The 14,961-nt window shown below is 39.4% G+C and overlaps 1 protein-coding gene across 10 annotated transcripts in view; it reads right to left on the reverse strand.

Annotated features, from left to right (window-relative positions):
- The window catches only part of TULP4 (TUB like protein 4), a 165,186-nt gene that overhangs the window by 40,250 nt on the left and 109,975 nt on the right, over positions 1-14,961 (reverse strand). The window lies entirely within an intron of this gene.

Consider the following 14,961-nt stretch of genomic DNA (forward strand, 5'->3'; position numbering starts at 1 on the left):
ATAACAATATCAAAAGGCAGAGCTGACAAAAGCGAGGTCTTAGCAGAGATTTCAAACAGCTTCTGAGAAATAGAAAGCTGAATAGAGGAGGACAGGTTATTCAGTTGATGAGCTGCGAGAAGGTGGGCGAATGTCTTCCAAAAACAGAGGCAAAAAGCAATATGATCAGTCAACTGAAAGTAGATTATTATAGCCCAAGAGGAAGGCAGTATGTTACACACTCAGGAAGGGATGAAGAAGAGCTTCTACCCACCGTCTCAAATACAAAATAATAACGCAAGTTTTTTCTTGCCCCTACACTACTCTGTAGCCAATGCACACTGACTAAAGTCAGACTGACTGGAACCTACAATTTATTTTTTATAATCATTTTCTGTCTTGAGACTTTAATCAAGTTAAGATCCTGTATATTTGATGAATTTTAGAAAAACATCAGGAAATAAGGATTAATATATCCACAGAACTATAAATGCATTAGCCAAGGCTGCTGCTGCTATCACATTAATTCCATATGAGGCAAACATGTTTTAAAGCAAGTTTAAAGGCACTCATCAACTTGAAAACTAGCCAGTATGAAAACTGAACTAAAAAGAAGGTCAAATCTTATACTTGCCCTTCAGTCTACCACCTATTTCCAGTGCTTGTAAATTTAAGATTCTAACAATTATATGCCCAGATCAAAAATTCACCTAGCCTTCTATCTTACCTCTAACAGTGTTTGGGGAAGAGTAAAAGAACAGGATGCAGGCACCCTCCCTGCACACTCATGTAGCTTCCAGCAAAAAATACTCCCTCTTCTTTGATAATTGATAGTTCCACTTGGTAACCTTTACCTCTTAACACTAAAAGAAATAAAGAATAATTGCTCCCTACTTACTTTCTCAACATTGGTTACAATTTTGTAGGCCTCTGTTATCTAATCCCTTAGTCATTTATTTTACAAGATGAAGAATCATAGCCTACTTAGGATCTCCCTACACAGTTGTTGTTCAAAGCCTCCAATCACCCTCGTTGACCTCTGCTGTCAGAGATCCTCCTTTCTAACTTTCTTCTGATATGTTGTGCCAGACTTGCAGCATTCAAACTCTGTATTGTATCAGACTTATGTAACAGTATTCACCTAGGAACTAATTGCCATGGTTGCACTTTTGAAAGTTTCAGAAAGGAAGCATAGCTTCAGAGGTCTCAGATGAAAATAAGAAGTCCTAAATTTTTTTCTGTGATCAAGGTGATGATCAGGAAACACAAAAGGTTGTAAAGCAGAACAGCAGTTTAACAGAGGAACTCCAGTGAAGACATTAAAATCTTAAGGAAATCAATGGAGTTGTTTCATATTATCAGAAGCAATGAAAAAACAGTATCTGGCTGCCTTAACTGTAATCATTATGTGTTACAAATATTTTTGTTAAATACCTGCTGGGTTAAAAGAGTGGCTAAAGTTTGCTACAAGCCTCAGATTACTATTCTTAGATATAAAAGCAAGAACTTGATCTTTGTTCATCTCACACTCCCTTCCTTTTTCTCTTCTTCCACTTGAATCATCCCATCTTTTTTCACACTGTTCATTATTTCAACTGTTTTTACATGCATAATCAGTGCACAGCCACTTTTACTATCTACTTTCAGTACATAACCACTCTCTTTCAGTTCTCTACAAAACAAACAACTTGTACAAAGCCAAAAATTGTTAGCTTCTCACACCACTTTCAGCCTACTCTATAAATTAGTTTTTTACCAGTCTCCTAGGTACTTTACAACTGCAAAATACCCAGGAAGAGGAGGTGAAACTCCCTTTTGTTTCTGAAAATAGCAGTATAAAGGTTCTGCCTCCTAAGATCTTGTGGAAACACTTTATAATTGGGTAGGGACAAAATGTTGAGACTTATCACCCAGAGTTCAGTCTCATCTCAGTCTAAAGCTAATTTGTTCAAGTAGCACTGTCCTCAATTCATTTAAAATTATGAAGTCCTACTGTAATTTCCAATTCAGATCAGAACAGCTGGATGTGGGCATCTTAATTCTTGCACTGGAACCTGAGAGAGCTCTTCAGCAACCTAGGAATGTCAGATGGCACTCTTCATCTCTTTAGCCAGGCTACAGGTTTCAAGGAGCAGCTTTAAGTTTTGGGGTTACTGTAGCAACACAACCTTTAAGATGAAAGCATTTATCAGGCTGATAGTCCTGCTGGCTGAACTCCTGCTGAAGCTGTAAAAATGTCTAATGGTGTTATCATCCATAACATTACTCAAGTTATAAATGCCACACTCAAGCTACTTATATCAGATGAATGAAACTCTCTTGACCTTCAGTAAAAAAGGCTGAGCTACAGGGTATGCCTGAAGGATCCAACAGAGAAATTAAAAGGTTGTATTTTAGCTGCTTAAATTCATATTTTTCAGGTATTTGCAGCTCCAGGATGTTTGAGGGCATACTGGAAAAAGGTGATGTACAAGCTGTAGTGGCTTGTTAACCCCTGAATAGAAAAGCTAAATTATAATAATAGTAATTTAAAACAAACCCCAAGTACTTATTTTGAAGTGGTTCTTTGGCCCCTTGTTCTGTTCTTCTTCCCTTGTCTCATCTCCTCTCCTTTCACACTGTTCATTATTTCAATTGTTTCTACATGCATTACCACTTGTAGAATTATGCATAATTTTATAACAAAATAACCTAAAATCACCCAATACATTCAAAGTGTCTGTCACACAACATAAATACAGTATTTCTTAACAGAACATAACAAATCCTGCACTATACTGAAGCTGCAGCTGATTAAAGGTCATACAAATGCAGAGCAGTCCCCAAGAGTGCCCTGATGCTATACGTTTTGAAGGGAAAACTGATAAACAGCACTGGGATAATTCACACACAGTTTTCTAAGTATAACAAGAGCCAAAATTTGGGTTCAGTCCTGAAACACAAGTGTCTTTGTTCTCCATGAAACCCAAGCTTGGGGTGATTCCTACTTATAACAAGTCTGAATATCTGAAAAACACCCTTCTTTGAAATCTGCTGGCCTCTTAGCCTCTATGGTAACTTGTGATGAGTTTCACAAGCTAGTTTTGGTACATAAAAAGTTTTTTCATCTAAGAGTTTTTCAACTAAAAATAGCTGTTAAACTATTATCCATTAAACTATCATTCGAGATTGCAATCCCCTTAAATGCCCAAGATTTCAAAGACTCTTCAATTAGCAGTCTTAAAAATACCAATTCCTAAAAAGACATGTGGTAATCAAAAGATGAGGTATTCTGCTCTGAAGTATTCATGTTGTGAGGTGATGAATATTAGAACAGCCAAGAAGCTAAAAAATTCAGTCTGCGTGGAACAACTTGAACCTGTTCAGTGACTTTGCTGCATGTGGATCTGCTGTGCTGAACTGTCACTATTCCTGTAAGATCTGTTGTGATGCTGTAATGTATCTGGACCAGATATGGTACTAGTAGAAAGTGGTCTGGCAGTGCAGAGATCAACAGAGCTACAATGGAGCAACCAAACACCTGGTGCACTGAAGGTCCAACTCAGGAGGTGCTCTACTTCGTAAGAGAACTCTAATTTACTAACAGTGATGTTATTTTTGCACAAAACACATTTTGTTGCTATTTAATTCATTTAATATAAGTAAATTGAACTCATCAACAGTAAGAATGCTCAAGCTTTTGTTAATTTGAATATACAAGCCTAGTAGGGGAGGGGGAGATCCTGCCATCTCACCACATCTGATTATATGCAGTAGCTAAGAAAATTAAATTGTTATGATTTATAGACTTAAGTCAATGATGCTGTGCTGACTTACATCTGTAGGGAACCTAGCATCTTCGCTTGTCCTCATTGTCAGAAAAGCCTTCCAGAACTATAGTCACTTTGACTTTCATAATAACCAAGGATAACCCAATCACAGCAATAATGTATTCAATGATTTGATCTATATATGAGGAGTAAAAGACAGAATTATTACCAGTCTCAGGTTTGAAACTGACTGTTTCAGAAAGATACTGATAAAATAAGATGCTCCCTTCATGACATTTAGAACTAACACGGAAGGTTTCCAATGTTGCTGGTTAAACAAAACTCCCAGGAAATCTGATTAATACGTTTTCAGAACATGGCCTGACCTTCTGTATCAGGGCAATGACCAAGCCTTTGACTGAAGCTCAAGTTGGAAATATTAGAAGCCAGACTAGCTATAGCTACTGGAAGAAATACAAAGCCATTGGAGACTACTTCAGGACAGAACTTTTAATGTGAGAGATTCCAGTATCGTGATGCTGGAAAAGGAACATCTTTTCTGCTTTACTCCTCTTGGCCCAGGATTTTTAAAAGAATACCTCTGACTTTTTCCAAAGAATGTAAATCCGACAACTGAGGGAAGCAAAACAACTCACAGACTCTACTAATTAAAACAGCATTGAAAAGGAATCTAGTAAACTCCATCCTAGTATAATTCAGTTATTTAAAAATCAAAATTTTCACAGAAAGACAGAATTTGCCTTGTAGGACTATGTAAGGTGTATTAACAGATGGCATTTACATTCCTGGATACACTGAAGTGTTCTGAAAATTAATTTAATCTGTTATGAAATCTCAGGTGCTCTAATCTTCCCTAAAATGTGGCTAAATTGCCAGTAACTCCACCAAGCAATTTCTCAAGTTATACCTCTTCCTTCTCCCACAGGACAGCTGGCAGCTGGAAAGACAGAGTGATGACAGGAAGTTTTTCCAGGAAGTGACTGAACATACTAGAAAGGCAAAGGGTTAGATGTGTCTTAGAAGATGCCTACTGGACCCATCCAGCAAACTGAGCTCTACTGGACATGTAATACTCAAGCCTTCTAACAGCCCTAAGTAATACAAATAACTATGTAACTTGTAAATGTTGCTGTCTCACAAAAGCAAATATTTTAAATGTCATTATTTCAAAATAAAAAATAATATAAAACATAGCATGACATAAAGGCAAACCCACTGTCCCCCTTTTTATAATGCAAACTGACTACTTAGTCTTCCTCTTTGTGGACTGATTCCTGGCCAGCTCTTCTCCCTGCACTGCTCATCGATCCAAACACACTAAATAAAATAATGCACTGTTATAATTTGCTGGGGTTTCTACACCTGCCAAATCATCCATGCAGAGGATGTATCCCCACTATGCCAAAGAGCACATGGATGTATTTCTGTCAGGAAATCCTAAAGGGGGCCTATTCACATTGGAATGTGTTGACTTTTTCAGAACTAAATACGCCATTTAGGCTATTTTTTTATGGTCATCTCTTTCAATGACACATGCAAAGATGCCTGAGAGACTAGTGAGTCATGATCTCCCTCTTACCTAGGTCTTTTCAGATGAGTTTACAGGTGTTTTGTTATTCCATGTTGAATTGTTCCTTTAACCAGCTGCAAGGTACATTTCTTGAATGCTCCTAAATCCTTTTCTAAAAGTATTTCAGGAAAATAGTGTTGCCCTTTAAGACTCTGGATAGAGACATGATTATTTCTGCCAACAGCTAAGTTAGTTCATATTCAAGATCCTTCATAATCTTTGAATGTACCAGTCAGACAGAGAACCTTGCTGCATTTCAAACTAACCTGTTCCAGGACCTCCCTTTTATTTTCCTCAGACTCAGTGAGGTGTCTCTCAACAGTGTAGTAGCAACCCAGGGCAGAAATTTCATCAGCACCTTGTCACCAAGTAAACCATAAATGATCTCACAAAAACTTACACTTTTGGTTTTTAACATCCTCCAGGACTGTACTTTCCAAAGTTTGAAGTTCCTCTTCGACCTAACCACTGCAAACCTGGCTCTTTCAACATTTTGTTCTACTCTATGCCTTCATGGTACCTGTTTGGCATGCCCATCTGCCAAAACCTTGCTGCACTGTACCAGGTAGTATGAATGCTGACACTAACAACTTACCCTGTGTACCTTTGAATTTGCAGTCACGTTCAACGTGTCCCACGTTCTGTTTCACTGATGTTCTGTTTCCCTTTTCAAAGTTTAGACCTGTCTTTATGCTTTTTCCTTCAGCCTCCTCCTCCATCTCCTCCCAAAGGAAAATGTCAACATTGTACCTCAAAAATTACATTCTGCAAAAATGCTAATAAGGCCAACTGATTTGCACTGTCAGAAGATGCTGAGCAGTTAAGAAAGCTGAATTAGTCTGTCCTGATTTAGCCATCTGGACAAACATTAGTATTCATGATAGGAACAGCCTTCACAGTTGTCACCATAATGCCATCATACTAATAGATATAAATCTATTTTGCTGATCCAAAATTAACTGAACTATAAACTGATTAATACACAAAATGATGGATCAACCTTCTATTTATGCAGGTAGACTTACTAACATAGGTAATACTTGGAAAATCATTGCCTCTAAATATTTTCATTCATTAGCCTAACAAAAAAATGCCAGTCTTGCAAAGGCTGTTAACAAGATTTTGCATTCCTTTAGCTGTGGTGTTAGCATTCTGCATTCCTTGTGTTCTTCTTTTTTACTGTTTCTCCAGCACAAAGCAGGAGATAGCACAGCAGCCCGCCTCTTAGGATAAATTAAAAAGTAAAAGTTTGGTTTTTCTCTGTGTGATATTTCTGGCTTTCCTTCTTTTTACGTCAAAATGCAGAGAGAAAGAGAGAGAACCAGAGAGAGGGAGACAGCTGCTCTCCTGATGAATACTTTTTATTTCCATTAAAAATTCAACTGCCGTAAAATGATTTCTTGAACTGACACAGAAAGAGACATCACCACAATTCACACACAAGCTCAGGGGGAAAGCATTAGCTTTTCTTTGACTGCCTTTATGTCTGAAAAAACTGAGAAGAGTTTTTCTTTCCTTGGACATGAGGAGTTACCAGCCCCATACATGGATGATACACTACAAGATCAGCCAGCTAACTGCATATATACGCAGCAGTGAAATTGTCATTCAAGACCATTAATGCTTTCAAAAGCAGCACTGGTTTAGTTACCTATTTTCAGGCTTGTTCCTTCTCTCTCTTACAAAGTCCACAGGGTCTAGATAACTATTACAAAGCCCTCAAATGAGAAGACAAATTAAATATACTGAAGATCTTGGAGAGAATTCCATTTAATAAATATTGAAATACTAAAACCTAGGGAATCAAACTGCACTGGCTTTATTCCTCTCTAAAATAGTATAACATAGCTGAATGACTGTCAATGAGATACAGCCTTGCACACCATTTCAGGAGTCAAAAATGTAAGTACTCTCAAAACCAGGATCTCAAGCTATACAACTACTCTGGACATGTGGGAATAGAAGCAATTGTCCAGGCGAAGGTACTGTTATTTGAAAGCATTCTGGAAAGTCACAGAAAGACTGATTATTGTATGCCCCTGTAATTATAACTGAACTAATTCTGGCTTGTCTATCTCCAGGCACACACATTTCTATATTCTTTCTTGATTCTTGAGAAGAATCAAGATTCTTGAGAATTTTTCAAGAAAGCATCCTGTAACAGATTTTTAAGTCAAAAGAGTTGCCCTTCTATATAAAGTTTACTGAATTAACAATATGCCTCAGTTTACTTTAGATGTGAAAAAAGTTATGAAGTTTTTTTAAACTTGTGTCAGGTTTCAAATCACATTCCAAGTAGTATGCAAAATGAACAAAAAGCAAGTAGCTGGAACACATTCTACAGAACAACTTCTGTAGCTTTTAACATGGACAGGACTCTGAGCCTGGACCACTAAGCTCCCACAGCAGAAGTACTCTGGAATGCTCTTCAAGCAGCACAGTTTTCTGTTTTCTCACTAAACTCTGCCAGGAAAGTGCACACATGTCTAGGAAAACACATATTCTTCACATATATCAAATTATATATAGCAACAAAACCAATCGTTTGTGCTGTTAGGTGGGAAAATGCAATTTGTTTTACCAACAACCACTCAATCAGGCAAAGAGTTCAACTGATACAGCTGGCAGTCTCCTGCATTGCTCCCAAGCCAGGGTTTAGTTATTTCCTGAAAGATATGTTGACTGCTGAAGCTAAAATTTCCTTCAGAGTTTTAGAAGTCTGAGAGTTTCTGCTGGGGTTTTGTGGTTTGGTTTTTTTCCTAATTGAAAATGGTTTTACTTAGCAACAAGGATTGCACTCTCGACCAGTGAAAATGCAATACAAAACAGTTTAGAGGCAATGTCCTTGTTGTTTTGAACTTCATAATGCAAAACCAAGAAGTCCCTGGTTTAAGCTATATGCTAATAGCAGCCAGCCCCTCAACTTCTGCATTCTCCTTCTAGGTCTTGGGTATACTTAGAAAGGGGTAACTCAGCATGGTGAGCAAATACATAGAATGGGTGAGGTCAAGCATAACTGAGTCAACACGGAGATAGGCTGAGTAATAAACTGTTACCAAAATGAGGCACTGAAGAAGAATGACTATTCCTCTAAAAGGAAGGAAAGGAGGGAAGGATTAAATCCTTTTCAGCTGAGGCAGTTGCCAACAGTCCTTGAACATCTGAACACCAACAAGAAACTGGCTCCTGAGAAAGAGCAGAGAACTCAAGTTGAATCCATGCAGGATGAAACACTGATGGGAAAGGTTTGGGAGAATAAAAAAATAGTGCTCCCACTTTCCACTGGTATACTATCTCTTTGTGTCAAATCAATGGATATCACTTTCCAAAACTACCACCTTTCATCTCCAATTTACTATAAAACTTGGCCTTACTTTCCCAGACAAGACCTGGTGGAGAAATCCACAAATCTCCTGCTCCAAATTCAATCATTCTAATCCTCCTGCCCTGCACAAGGTTTCAGGCTATTTACAGGCTTGAACGCGTGTGGTGACCCAAGTTCAAGACCCCATTTGGTTCCTGGTCTTACTAACTTCCAAAAAACTTATTGATCAAGTCCCAGTGATAATAAAGTGTAAATTAACTGCTCTGGCAGCTACATTTCTTTTGAACTGAAAAGACCACAAAGCTCTGGATGAACCAAAGGGGTCCTGGGGCCAAAGCGTTCTCAGCAAAGTGGGTCTGGCAGTGGAATAACACAGACGGTTTCTGAAAAAAAGCTGTAAAACCCTGAGAGTTTGGAGAGATTTTCCTCTGTAAGAATTGCACTTCCACCCACATGTCCTCTCTTGACCAACTCAAAATCTGAATGAACAAATTAAATTAAAGCAATTTTCGTACATTACATATGACTTCTTAGAAAGACAGCAGCTTCCAAGGACGTGTCATTTTTTCCCCAAACTGCCTAAAGGTAGCATAAGTATCTGCTGCTACTCTGCACTGCAAATCCTTGTTCTTAATATTTACCCCTGCAGCTGAAGTATAACACAGTGCTTTTCAGAAACACAGTTTCAAAGAAGTACTCCCTGTCCCAAGGAAGTAAAGACTTCAGGCTGTACGGGCAAATCTTTCTTGACAAGTGCCAGCAAGGTGAGAGGAGAGGCAAACAACTTCTTTCTTCCAAACATTTCCCACACAGACACTGGTCGTACTTCTATTTGCACTCATCTTTATTTTGCTGACTCAATCACTGATGCTCCAAATATGTAAAACAGCACTGGGTATAAAAATGCTAAGTAGACACATTAACTGAATAGCACAATGAGTCTTCAGCTCTTGACATCCTTCCTTTCCTGAAGGAGGGCAAGATGTGGTAGAGTGCGCAGAGCTTAACAAACTCCAGACACTAAAACTAAAATCAGAACTTATAACTTATCTGACTGTCATGTCAGATCAAGGTAAAGAGTTACAAGATACGCTGTTGAGGGCAATCTGTACATCCCAGTACACTGTGCATCCAAGAGGATGCAGAAATCCATTCAGCCATTTGCTTTTTGCAATTACAAACCTCAAATAACCTGTCTACAAGGATAAGCAAAACAGTAAAACAATTGTATTACCCCTTTCAAATAGAGTCATTAAAGGAAAAATTTCTTTGCAAGACTTATCTGAAACAGTGTTGACATGAAACATTGCAGGACCTATCGAGAAAACATAAGCCATGATGCTGTCAGCCCATAAACATCCCCCATGTTACAGTCCTCATGACTAGAACAAATGGCACCATCTTGTCAGCTCTCTCAGTATCTTGCCATTACAGGCTGCATGAAGAGCATCAAGGGAAAGATTAGGCAAGGCACAGATGAAGCAAGTGGGAAGAAGCAAGCACAATGAAGCATCACCTTGTTGCTCCACTCCTTCAATTACCTGCTCAATAACTGTGCAGTATAAGCTAGGGTTTCTGGAAGGAAAAACATTGTCTGGAACAAACCCACAGAGAGATGCCATGGCTCCTGAAGCCACAGATGAACCCTAGACACTCCAAGAACATCCTTGTTGTCTACCTTCCCCTAAACTCAAGGCAAAGCCTATGAAGTCCCCATCTGAGTACTGAAATCTGCAGTGTAGCTGCTCACTGCTAGTGAGAAAAGGAGAGCACAACTGAAAAAAGGCACAGTGCACCAAGCTATTTAACTCTTTCTTTCTTTTTGGAAGCCACACTCTGAGCAGAATGATGCATGAAAGTCTACTTGAGACAAAAAAGCAGAGGCAAGACAATGCGAAGAAAACTATGTATAGAGACACTGGGGAGGGGGTGTGACATGCTGGGGTTTTAACCCCAAGCCCCAAATTAAGGCTGACATATGGGGGATTCCCACAGGCCTTCACAAAGGAGGGGCGAGTCTGCCTTTAGGCTTCCCTCCAGGGTGTGGCTGCCTTGCAGGGAGAGCCATTGGGTAAATGAGCCCCGGGTGTCCCACACTGAGTAAGCAAAGGTCAGGTGTCCCACTTAGGGACAAAAGCTGGGACCCCTTGCAGGAAGGGGCAGTGTCTGTCTGTGAGGTGGATGCACTTTGCAGAGTTTCCTGTTGGGGAAGGACCTCCTGCCTCCCTGGAACTGGGCTCCAGTCAGGTCTGGCCTTTCTAAATGCAGGCTGTGTAGAGATTCAGTATGTGGCTTCCTTGGTCTTCTGTATTTGGTTTGTTGACTCGGTTGTCTCCTGTTCCTTCTATGGGAAACTGCATTTCACCATTTATTCCACCCATTGTTGGTTGTGCAGTGTCATTGTTGGGGTCAGTGGGATTGATGTTGATTATGTATAATCTGACTGACTTGTTTGTACCCCCAGCACTCACCCATGTACTGACCCTTTTGTATCAAATACAATTTGGTTATTGGTTCATCTTTATGCTGGCTGTGTCCTTTATGCTAGGCCTAATAATTGGCAAAATAGAAGGGGGGGGGGGAGAGAAATCTATTATTTCAGAAATAGTTGCATAATGCAGCTTTAAAACAACATAATAAAAAGCAACGGGAAAAAGAAAAGTTAACTAGCACTTAAAATTCACATTACTTTTTCACACAAAATCTGTCTGTCATTATTATGTGGCATCATAAAAATCAAGTCACCAAGCAAAGAATAAAAACAAAGTGTTACTGGCTTCCAGCACATATAAATATATAAAACAAGAAAACAAAGTCTCTGCAAAAACATTTGAACATTTTAAGTATATATAAAAACCCCACATATCTTGTCTATAAAAGGATGCAGTAGGATAGTAAACATTCGCAGAACCCTTAGCACAGCAAGCAGAAATCATTAATTTTAATAGCAAGTCTGACACAAAGGTTTGAAATGCATCTAAAAATAGTCCAAAATATTAAAGACAGTTAAGCTGTGGTGGGGTTTGTTTATCTCTTTGTTTTATATAACAAACGGATTTATCTTGAAAGACAACTGAAGTCTCCTTCCTTTGTCCTCTTTTTGCATTTTAATGGTACTGCTCAATTATGCAGCATGCAATGTTAAAATCCTCATATGCAATTTAACCGCTGTCGGCAGTCCTTGTGGGTTGAATAAACTGCCTAGTTAATTAATGACACTTCTTCAATGCTATAAAAAGCCTCTAGCCATTTTTCCCAGTAATCTGAGTAATTCATCCATCAATGAAAATAAGTCTTTCAGTTCTTCCTCAAAGACTGTATCTTACAGTGCAATTCTGAGTGGCCCTAGTCATTGTAAACATATATGTATGGTCATTTGATAGCCTTTGCATCCAGAATTGATGGAGGAAAAGATGCATTTTTATATGTTAGGACACAAAAATATAGATATTCCCTGGCATTTTAAAGGCTCCTTCACATGAACCTGTAAAGACCCTCTAATAGGGACAAGAAGTATTCTAATGAAGACCAAAATAATTGCTTACACTTTCAAATTTTATAGGCTGTAATTTTTTTCATTTTGTCCTTTCTTCCCTTCATTCATAGTAAGTAAGGTAATATTTGCCTTCCCTATATCACCCCTGTTTGTAACTCCCTTTCATCATTTTGTTAACTCATTAGAAGGCTGTCTTCAAGATTTTTTCCACACAGCTAGGTGTCTAAGCATAATTAAACTTGATCAGCTGACTATCACAATAGCAAGGACTGTCTGAATCAGATGTGACCTATAGCACCTGATTAAAACCAAAATGGTAGGGTGAATGGAAGCACAAACTCTTTGTTCCAGAGCAGCAGGCCAAAGACAATGTCGGTGAGAAGATGACATCATGGCCCAAACAGATGCAACATTTTCAAACACTTGTGAATTCCTTCTTTTTAAGCCATGTTCTGGAAGCTAGGTAAGGCTAATATCCCTACTTTCAGCTTAGGAGTTGTTCAGAACAATTATTTCCCTGAAAAGGCAGTAGCAACTGCAGAGTCCACAGATGAAAATGGGGGGGGTCCAAAAGCAGACTCTACTATAATGGACTACTTAGTTAAAATTCCTGCTGGAACTAAAGTCACACCAAACCCAAGGAGCCTGAGAGGCAAGCTCATGAAACGCCTGGTGCCACCGGTAAACATTTCATAGTGCTTCTTGTTACTTAGCTCCTACCTCCTGGTGAGAATTGTGCCGTAGCTCCCACCTCACAGCAGCTGCTTGGCACAGAACAGTGCTGACCCTATCAGGGACACGAAAGGCACCAAGTGCTGTACTAGCACACAGATCTCACCCAACTACACCAGACAGCACAAATCCCCTCCTTCACATGAAGCTCCTTTCTGGGTCCCCAGCTCCACCCTGAAGTGCTGCAGGAAGGATGCTGCAGACAAGCTGCAGGCAGGCTGAAGGAGCTGAAGCCTGCCCCTGCCTTGAGCCTGTCAGGGAAAAAGATGCTGAAGCGTCTGTGGTTGCCATGGGAGTAGGGAAGGCGAGCGCTGGGAGCAGGAGTGACTAACAGCATAGACACTGCCTTCCTGCACAGCTACTGCAAACTACAAAAGATTTTAAAAAAACATACAGACCTTCCGCACACTGCGTTCTGAGACAAAGCAGTTTCATCTGGTCTCACTGTTTTCTTCCAGTGTTTTGTATGACCCTGCAGTGCACACAATATCTGTTTCTAATATGGTGCTGCTCACAGAGAGCAGAATTTTGTATGATTAGACACAGAACAGGCTGAAACTTGGGGCCTGCATTTACATATTCTTAGTACTAATACATGTTGCGTTGCAATGGGACTGCATACAATAGGTAATCTTGTACCCAGCAGGATGCAAATCAAATTATCTAACTGCTTGTACACCCATTTTCAAAGCAAACAGAAGGAAATGTTCTGGCAAAGTTCACATGTGCCTGTAGTCTGTCATGTCCTGGCCAAAGAGAATCCTGGCCAGTCCCTGAATTTCCTCAAATAAAAGCTTACAAAAGGAAAGAGTAGGGAGAGGGGAAATAGAAATGGGCTCTTACAGCTGTCAGAAAAGTCTAATAATTTACACTAGCTCAGATGCAGGGAACAAATACAGATTAATAACACCTCTTGGGATATCTAGGAATTAAAATACAGTCATTCACTTTTATTGAGGCTGCCCTCTATTAGAGAGTCATTTCCTTCTGATTCCCTTCTCACACACAGAAACAGCAACAGAAACAACCCCAAGAAGTCCAGGGAGTTACACTATATTGCTATAAACAAGACGATAATTAGATCCCTCTGCAGTTTTCACCCAGTTCTCTGACATTATGACTTTCTCCATCGTGAACAGAGATAAGCCTCTTTAATAGGTAAAATCTGGGAGAAGGAGAGGATGGCCCAAGGGCAGCAGAAGTTGATAGAAAAATGTCACTAGAAACTGAGCAAGCACACAGGATGGGTGATGAAGCATTGTAAAGATATTTTATATTACTTGTGGGCTTAGGAAAAATCTTCAGTTACTTATTGATATTGCTTCTATAATTATAAATAAACCCTTTGGCTAGACAAAACTCAAGTTTCTCTCACTTGGGAAATCATTCAATCTACTTGGTATGTACACTCCCTCTTTGCAAACAAGTGTGGTATGACACCACAGAAGGTTCAGCATTCTCTGATATTTCAAACTTACTTTCCATTTCAAATATACTTTTCATTCCTACATGATCCTAGGTGCGCCTTCTCACCCGAAAAATACTCCGCATGACCCCAAGGAAGTATGCTCCACTACAGCTCTTGTAACCCTGAAAAAAACACTTCAAAACAGTGACAGGAAGGTCACACTCCTGAGTGATGTCATCCATCCAAATTTAACCCAATTGTGGCACTCTGCTTGAGATACAGAGGACCCAGTTCTGTTAGGTCTTCCTATTGTGTGTATTTGCTTATTATCCTCAAGAGGCCACTGGTATAATGGGGCGCTCACTCTGCCTTGGCCAGATTCATGCTCTGGCTATAGTGTACAGGAGCAGGAAACATCTAAATGAGCAGGACTACAGACACACACTGAAGTGAGAAAATTAACTTCTAGTTCTCTACAATAAACATGCAGAATCACAATCAAAAGGCCTATGTACTGAATTAGCTGAAGAAGCCCATAGCTCAAAGTCCAGACTCAACACCTGGGTGTGAACCACAGTAAAAATCTACTGATGACCTTCATGAGAAGATCATCTGATGACACATGCATACGATGACATAAGCATTGCAGTCAACCAAATTGTATCAACCATCCTATGACTC

Source organism: Athene noctua, chromosome 1 (assembly GCF_965140245.1).
Source record: "Athene noctua chromosome 1, bAthNoc1.hap1.1, whole genome shotgun sequence".
Taxonomy (NCBI): Eukaryota; Metazoa; Chordata; class Aves; order Strigiformes; family Strigidae; genus Athene; species Athene noctua.